Genomic DNA, 9,486 nt, shown 5'->3' with positions numbered 1-9,486 from the left:
TGGCATTGGTAGGCTTTAGAATGAAGCGAATCACTACTTAAGAAACAAGCATGTGTCTTCACTTCTCCCAGGAACTGGAACAGGTATGCAGGCCTCTTATGTCGGAGGTGCCTTCTTATTCCCACCTGACAATACTTCTCCACTCTGGCTCCAAGAGACTTGAAGTTTTGAACATCAGCATCTGAGTCAGCCTTTCAGCTTGTCACAGAACATCGCGTTCAGAGAAAGCAACAGGTACATTGAATGAAATGTCATGCCCATGTCAGGATAGGATGGACATTTTCTCTTTAACCCCATACCTCCTGGGCTTTTCTCTTGTCTCTAGTGGAGCCGAAAGTTAAACTGAAGCAGCTGTCAGCAAACTAGAGTGGGTGCAAGAGCTCCTGAGTTTCCCTGCAGGGAAAACACATGGCAGGGGATCCCAATTTCTCTGTTCATTTCTGGCTTATGAAAGTATTTGTAAAATCCCTTTCCCTAGGCAATCACTTTCATTAGAAGGGGAAGATGAGATTTACTCTGTGTGTGTTTTTAACATAGAATTTGTTCCTTCGGGGTGCCTAGGTGGCTCAGTGGGTTAAGCCTCTGCCTTTGGCTCAGGTCATGATCTCAGGGTCTGGGATAGAGCCCCACATCAGGCTCTCTGCACAGTGGGAAGCCTGCTCCTCCCCCCCCCCTCTCTCTGCCTGACTCTCTGCCTCCTTGTGATCTCTGTCTGTCTAATAAAGAAAGAAAAATCTTTACAATTTTTTCCTTCGTCTAACAGTGTTTATTCCATTGGGCTTATGTTGTGGTAGAGTGGCCAGCATCTAGAGTTAGGTGGTTTTTTAAAGTCAAGTAGAAACTTGGATGATATCTTGTCATTTTTCAAATGTGAAGTTTCTTAATTGATTAGTCTTTTCACCCAAAGAATTACAATAAGGGCAGAGGAAAAGTTCAAAATGATTTAAAGGGAAGCTTGACTTTCTAGTCTCACTAAGTGGATCATCTAGGTATTGGGACATGCTGTATTTTCTCTGTAGTTTTGATGAAGTCTTGGAATATTGATAAGGTTCAATGATGTAGAGTTTGGAGCCAACAGACAAGATAGAATTCTTGAGACATCTTTGGTGGAAAATGGTGGTTTTTTAAAGCACAGGGAGGGACAGGACCCATGGGCAGAAAGAGCTGCTGACCCGGGGATGTGAGGAGGGGTCTAATTATATACTTGCAAGTTGGGGAGGGAGTTAGGGATGGCATAAATCTCTAAGGAATTTTGGAAGCAAGGTTTCTAAGACCTTGAGGAGCTAGCTATTTTTTGGGGAAAAGTTTATTCATTACCAGTAATAAAACCTTTTCGTGAGATCCTTTAGATGTGTATCAGTGGGCCATATGCTTGGGAATGATTGTCAACACTATCTTGGCGGTTTAGAGATAAAGTTTCCAAAGGAATTGTTAAAGTAGGATCTGGTTGGGGGTAGGTGTCAGTCATTCTAGGACTGCCCTTTGCCCTTAGCAAAGCCTTAAGGTGGGGGATAGTTGAGTCCCTAGAGGAGAGTCACTCTGCCTGTTTTAAGGGCTTGTCAGTAGGAAATTTAATAATTTAATATTTAATATTTTAATTTAATAATTTAATTAAATTTAATAATTTAATAATATTAATAATTTAATAAATTTAATAAATTTTCTTCTGTTTCCCACATCATTCCCCCCTGAACAATTTTGACCCTTAAATCTTTAGGGATGTTGAGGGTGGAAGGTCTCTTCATTTGTAACTTCTTCCTGCTGAATAGGGGCATAGAGCTGTCCCTACCTACAGGTCAATGTTGGTCAGTTGAGGAATGTGTAGGGGAATTACAAAAGACTGAGTCAGCTGAATCCAACACTGACAGTAATGAAGTGTTTCTGTGAGTGCTAAGGATCATCTGTCGACATGAAGTCATTGTAGCCACGGAGTCTCAGCATTAAGTAGAGAAATATTGAACAAGGCAACACATTAAGATTAGTAAGGCTAGACAATGAGAAGTCCAAAAAAGAGATCTTTAATCATTGACCACAGTCCTCTTTTAAACCAGGAACTTAACCAATCACTGAGAGAGAAAGAAGGATTTTGAAGAGTTCCAGTCTGGGTATTCATATATTGTATTATAGTCCAGTGACATTTTTGTGATAATCTGGGATGTACACACAACATTTTATTTTGATAATTGCACATGTGCCACCCTGTGCAGCTGTTAGGACAGCTAAAGCCATTCTATTTTGTAAAGCTGCTTTATACATTTGTGTTTTAGTTATTTAATAGAAAAATGCTATTTATGTATTACTAAGGTTTTGAACCATGTACTTGTTAAGACCTTTTATGTGCCAAACAACACCCTCCAGTCCCAAAGGGAAAACAAAAATGGGTATTAGTTGGTCATACCAATGAGACACAGAATGAGTTCACCATTGTTTTAAGTTTGGGATGGTTGGCCAGGGTGGTAATGGCTTTAATAAAGCATTCATGATTTCAGGCAAAACCAGAGTACAGTGGCCTATCCAGCCTGGGGTAACCCATGAACATGAGTCAGAGCCATATAACCATTGGGGCCTGTTGGGATACAGTCCTCCAATTTTGGGTTTCTATAACTGTAGTCAAGATATCAAGGGCTATTCAGTTTTGGAGCGCTATCTTTTTAATTTGTAATAAAAGGCAGTCCATTGTCACTTTGTAGGGACCAAGGGAGTTATGGCTTGATAATAGTCTCCTTTCCTTCTAAATTGCTCCATGGACATGTAGGACTAGAAAAGCATATTTGGAGTCAGTATTAATGTTTATTTTTAAGGCTTTGGCAATTGCAAAGTGCTTTGGGAACACTATGGCATACCTAGCTTTTCTTATTCTTTTTATGAAAACTATTGTCATCAGTAAACCAACTGTCATTTGTATTTTTAACAGAGGCATCTTAAATCTGTCCAAATAGAGTAAGCAAGATTAATAACCTCTGAACAGTTATGCTCTATAGAGAAGTACAATGGTCAAGGTGATAGTTAAGTTATACAATTGTTGGGGAATCAATCCTATTTTCCAGTCATTTAATCATGTGCCATGGGGTCTTGCTATTATTCCCACAGAATAAAAAAGCAAGAAGATCATCTAAATGAGCTATTGTGAAACTTTTCTAAAGTTTACCTCAAATTGTCTAGCTTATGTAAACAACAAACATTTAAAGACAATCAAATCTAGAATTTAATATCCATAGAGGTGTGTTATTAAAACATAATTTTTCTCTCATTTCCCTCATAACCCTCATTTCCAGAGATAGCCAAATCAGTACTAATTTACTTGAAAAACAAGTCCAGTTTTAACAACCTTGGCCTAATTATTTACATAAGCTCAGCAAGAACAGTGAGTGATTATATAGATCTTTTAGAATCTGTTTTGCTGGAACTTCTTATAAGGAATCTCTAGGTCGAACTTTTAGTAGTTTCTCCAGGCCAGAATCTAAGCCACATACTTGCTATCAGACATGCCTGCAATACCTGTCGGTTTGGGTGAATTCCTCTTCCAAAGGTCCCCAACGTATCCTGAGGTTCCTGCACCTGCCAGGAAGTGACATTCCTTACTCACCTAGTGAGGCTGCTAGGAACACTGTAAGCAAGGTATCAGGCCAACAGTTCCAAGGGGCTTTATGGCTCCAGGCTTCATAAAGTCAACCTTAGTTCCTTAAAGCTGTCTGGTCATATCTGAGTCTATGCATGTCTTTCTGAAATATGACATTCCAGTCAAAGCCTTGGTAAAATAACCAGTGTTTCCAATGGTGTCCTCTTACTAGGAGAACAGATTCTTATTGAACTTATGTAAATGACTGATTGCCATGGAGGAAAGAATGCCTACTTTTGAGTAGAAAGAGACCTTTTGAGTTTTAGAGGGTTCAGATAGACAGAAAAGTTGAATGCTTTGATTTGTTTAAAAATGAATATTTTTATATCTCTGTAAGTCACAGATATCTTAAAAAGTTTTCTTAGTCTAGAAGAGCAAACATTAGAGAGCCAGCAATGTCTAAAATAAGAGATATAACACTATAATCTTTTAGTTCATTTAGTCCCATCTTTCTAATTCTGGTTTAGTTTGAATACAGCTTTAGTTAGTTCTGGAAATTCTTACCCATTTTATTTAAATATATCAAATACCTGTATTTGTCCTGAAAGTCCTTTATAGGAATCTCCTTGAAGATAAAACTCAATTTTACAAGAGAATTAGAACAATTATAAATTACAAAAAAAAAAAAAAAAAACCCTCAGAAGTGGACACTGCTAATGATCTGATACAAGAGTTTACTATGATACTATAGATAAGGAAACTCAGTTTTTCTGGGACACACTGACACATAACGCTTTAACAGCTAGAAACAGAATGTAACATAGCAAACGAGCAAGCCTAATTAGTCAAGACTTTGTTCAAGATTTAAATCTTGGGGAATTTTGTTAAAACCTTTTAAAGCACATGCCTAAATAGGATTAGGGATATTAAAGATCTGATAAAACAAAACATAGAAACTGATTTTTCTGGCAGACAAAGAGAAAAACATTTGTATTTTCTTCTTAACAGCAGATCAATTAATCTAAGAAAACTCTGTCTCTTTTGAACAGGGAGAAAGCAGACTTTCTGTACCAGTGTCTTTATTTTTTATTTTTAATTTTTTATAAACATATAATATATTTTTATCCCCAGGGGTACAGGTCTGTGAATCACCAGGTTTACACAGTTTGTACCAGTGTCTTTTAAAATTCACTTCAATCTTAGTTTGCCCTGACCATACCTAAAATTTCTTTTCTGAAGATTTCCCTTCACAAACTTTCTACAACTTTCCTTTGCATTCAGGTTTTGTCCCAAGCCATTTCCTTCCAAACAACCATCCCATTTAGGACAAAATTACCTTTTTTTTTTTTACCTTCAATAAAATGCATTTCCATTCCTTAAATCTTTCTTATATATCTTCTACTTTTCCACATACATAGTTGTTTCCCTTATTTCCATCAGTCTTAGTTACAGTTACAGAATCTTGTTCTCTTATAAACACCTTAATCTCTAGTGAAGACTAAATATAAACCTATTGTGAATTGTTACAGCAGAATTCATTAGATGGCAAATTTATGAATCAGTTAAGTGCAAAACATGTTTACCAACAGATTTAAATATTCTTAGTTTCTTTGCAATAAGAAGTCAAAAGCACATATACTCAATGCTTTAGCACTTTATCCTATTTGGAAAAGATCTAGATGTCCAACAAATTTAATTTTATTTGTTATCCAAGCAAAACTTTAAACTTTCAGGTTACCAAAGACTTTGAAAGCTGTATCAGCACTTACTCATTAAAACTTTGAGACAGAAAATTAACCATCAGTTTAGTCATCTCTTTGCTAACAGATTTTAACAAATAACACGAGCTTATTTCACCTTCAGTAAACTTTGATTGACGTTTCATGTTTACTGCTGATAACTTAAAATAACTGATAACTCATATCTTAATTAAACCAACAGACGTAACTTAGTTCAAATACTGATTTACTTTCCACCTGGGTACACTGTACTTTTAATGTTTACCTGAGACTCAGGTGGGGATATCTGGAGTAGGGGGTGGGGTGTTAGGTCCAGAGGGTGCTCTTCTTGCTCCTTGATAGTGAAAAGAGAAGGAGCCATGGTGCAGGAAGCACTGAGGATAGTCTAGAGGCCAGTTATGCAGGCCGCACCCAAGTTGGTACAGAGACAGGAGAAAGGGGAGAACAGAAGAAACAAAATGCTTCCAGAAGGCAGAGGAAGTGTTCCCAGTTTTAGAGCTCATCAGCTCAACAGAGGAGCAGATGCCATGTTTTTCTGCCAACAAGAGGTGAGGGGTTAGGCAGTCCACATCGGGCCAGAGAAGACAGGGAATTTCTGTGAAACAAAGGAAGTTTTGGCAGCTGCTTGGGAATATTCCTTAAACTCTCTGTCTCAAGTTAGACTAACTACAGTTGGCTCCAGTTATAACCATTGACATGGGAAATGAGTGAGGGAGAAGCCCTCACATCTATTAGGAAGAACATAGAGAGATAAAGTCAAAGTCCCTTTGCTAGTAATGGCCTGTGTATCCTCCAGAAACCTGGGTTTACTAGGAGTAGGCCTATTTAGATGATTATCCACTATGTCAGGAGGGAGTAAACTAGCTGACCCATTTGGGCAAACATATTTTTACAACAGGCCCTTAGGTCAGGGTTCTCTTGTAGAACAATGAAGGTCTAGGTATGAGCAATGAAGGTATCCCAGGTCCATTCTCCCTATTTCCTGCAGAGGAGATCTAACTGATAGATCCCACTGAAGCCATTCAGTGTTACAGGAGCTCAGTCCTTTTCTAAGTTTTACAATGCAATTTGTTTCCACTGGGTTAAAAGGCACCCCATGGTAGAGTCCTTGGGAACCAAAGAAGCCTACTGAGGCCATGCTCCCAGAATAGGAAAGAAGGTCCATTACCAAATCCACCACCACCACCCCCACTCCTGGGTGGCGTCCCATACAGGACATGTCAGAGGTTCCCCTGTGTGCCTGCAACCGGAGGCATCCCTCACACAAGACATCGCTATTGATCACATTGATCATATCATGATCCTGCCTTCCCCAGGAAGGCATTCCTGCCAAAAAAGGCCCTGAGGGGTGCTGGCGTGCCCTTCCACTACCCCATTACATCCTAGGCTGCCAATGGGTGCCTGGTGAATGGACTAAAATACCATGTTGTGCTGTTGTCTGTCCTGAAGGCTGCATACTGTTTTGCCATTTTAACCCATGGAAAATACTAGAAAAGCTTGGCAAGGGGAAATTACAGAATTTTGCAGCTCTAAGTAGTTAGTAGAGGACACTGACAAGAAAGAGTAAAGACTGAAATCCATCATGGCCTAAGCTACATGGTCCACCTACACACGTGGTCCTTACAGCCAACTTCCCTAACAAATGGTCCCCAGTTAGGTTTTAATTCAATCAGGTCCTGGTTTCAGCTGGCTCCCAGTGGAGGTCCCGTGGCCAGAACTGGCTAGACCAGGGATGTGGAGGGGATCACATTAGATCAATCAGGAGGAAACCTCACATGAGAGTCTTAAGATTGGCAGCCATCCTGGTGACTTAGGTGCCTGTCCCATGCCCAAGACAGACAACTTTGTATAAGAACAGGAATAAAGAGAGGCCATCAAGTCTCTGGGTCTTATTACCATTCTGGCCAGGGTACTAACTTTCAGCCAAAAGGCATACTTTCTCCTCCCTATAGAGTAGCCATGGGCTAAAGGACTATGGCCTGAGCAATCAACAGGAAAGTGTTCCTTAAAAACACTCCTTGAAAAGCCCCTGAAATGAGAGTAAAGGAAGAAGAGAGAAAGTACTCACCAATTTTGCACCAAAACTCAGAGTCCCCATGTCAGCAGGTGTGAGCCTGCTAGCAGGGGAGTCAGATCAGATGGCTGCGAGAACTGAGAGGTCCTGGCGGTGGCCCATCGCTCTTGATGCACAGGCCAGCTTGCTCCAGGGACAGGGCTCTGCTCCCTGGCAAGCCCTCCTGCTGCAGATGTGATATGAAAGTTGCTTCCTATTGGATTCTCAGGCCCTTGTCTTAGCAGGGGGCTTGGTGGGGAACAACCCACAGGCAACATTATGGATTCTTGCCCAGTGTGCCCCTTGCTTCCTCCAATGAGGCACCACAGGTGTCCTCTGCCTGGTGTCTGTGAATTCAGCCAGCAGAAGCATTTCCTCCAGAGCCACACCCCTGAGAAATCTGCCCCTTCCTGTGCTGTGTGGAAGAGACCAGTTTTCATCTGCAACTGAAATCCCAGCTCCTGCCATTAGTTTCCAAGGCCACATGGCATACCATGTGGCTAGGGCTTCTCCTTGAAGCTCTAGTTTCACATGGGACCTGATGTGCGAGACAAAGACTAAACCTGGGCAGCCTGCTCCTGCTGGTGGTGGTGGTGGTAACTTCCTGAAATCTGTCCAGCAAAGCCTTGTTTGTGATGACATTCCAGGAAACAGTGACAGTTGCACCATTCTGCCCCAGCACAGGAGGACACCAGACATCAATCATAGGTGGCTGGTGCAGGGAGGAGAAATATCTGTTTCCCAGGTCCTTGACCAGAGGGAGATTTGGACCCTGAGATGCTTCTCTGCTCAGCTTCCTCAAATGAGCACATGAGGCAAGGGGAGGATGTGTAAGTGCTCACCTGGAATCGAGGAAGGTGTCTGGTTTTGGTTTCATGTGCAAGTCGATTCCTCTTATGGCTCATTTTCCTGATCGTCTTCAGGGTGCCATAGGGAGACCCATTGTCCCAGCCATCCTGGCTGTGCAAGAGCTCTGATCACCTTTTCCCCCAGGGCTCTGGTCTGGGAAATCAGAGAGAGTCAGAGGTGAAATCATCCAAGTAGGCTTCCATTTCTCCCTTGCCAAGATGAACTGGTGACTGTGATAATTTCTCTGGAAATAGAAAGGAGACAGGGCTGGGTGCTGAAGGGGAGGTGGCAGCAGGGCTTGGTATTCACATAGGGACCAGGTGGGACTTCACTAGGAAGGTGATGCTTGAGTCAAGTTCTAAAGAAGGTGAGTGATATAATTTCAATACCCTTCTAAATGGAAAGGAAAGCACATGCAAAGGCCCTGGGGCAGAACCATACCATGTATGTCTAGGAGCAGCAGGAAGGCCCCATGACCACAGGAGGCAGTTTAGGATATGACTTCAGGTTGGTGACAGTAGGGTGACAGAAAGCTATTGCAGGGCCGTGACCCCATTGGACCCTGTTTCCCTGGACCATCGTGGCTACAGTGTTGATAACAGATGTCACAGAGTTGAAGATGGGCAATGGAGGTCAGTGATGAGGCTTCTCCAGGAACTCAAGCAAGAGATGGTCTCCAGTGTGGACCAGACAGGTGGCTTTGGAAGGAGGGGTTAGTTCTATCCTGGGTACCTATCAAAGATGGACCTCATGGAATTTGGCAAGGGTTTGATATTGGGAATGGGAGAGAGGAGGAACTGAGGTAACTTCCAGCTCTTGTTCATTGTCCTGAGTGAGGTGAAGGGGCTGGCTTCTGAGGATAGGAGGTAGTCCAGCTTCCACCTGCTGAGGAAGGTGTCTTTCACAGTGGATCTGCTGATGTTTGTGTCTGGGAGAACTTTGAATTTCTACACTCTTAGCAAATTTCAAGAACAAGTCTCCCCCACTTTTCTCAAATTTCATGGTAAGACACTTGGTTTTTGGAAAGATCTATGTGATCACCCAGCTCCAGTAGGAGGAAGAAACCTGAAGAGGATTTCCCTCTTATGACAAAGGTGGAAAAGTGGGCATTGCGTTCAGCATCTCTTTTGTGGGGAACCACTACCGAGATGGTGTGCACCCCAATCATCCCTTCCTGGGCACGTTCTCCGTGTCCAGCCACCAGCACTTTGAATTGTGCCTGTGAGTATCTGCTGTGCTTTATCTCCATTTGGGGGGGGGGGGCACCCATTAGGATGTTGTGTCCA

The 9,486-nt window shown here is 41.9% G+C and overlaps 1 long non-coding RNA gene across 1 annotated transcript; it reads right to left on the bottom strand.

Annotated features, from left to right (window-relative positions):
• Nucleotides 1-7,895, bottom strand: LOC132013458 (uncharacterized). Its single transcript, XR_009403009.1, has 3 exons — nt 7,367-7,895; nt 3,499-3,558; nt 1-198 (listed from the first exon to the last, which is right to left on the bottom strand). It is a non-coding gene; the product is annotated as an uncharacterized LOC132013458 (long non-coding RNA).
• Between the last annotated feature and the right edge of the window lie 1,591 nt (nt 7,896-9,486).

Source organism: Mustela nigripes, chromosome 1, assembly GCF_022355385.1.
Source record: "Mustela nigripes isolate SB6536 chromosome 1, MUSNIG.SB6536, whole genome shotgun sequence".
Taxonomy (NCBI): Eukaryota; Metazoa; Chordata; class Mammalia; order Carnivora; family Mustelidae; genus Mustela; species Mustela nigripes.
This window is presented reverse-complemented; position numbering and strand designations above follow the sequence as displayed.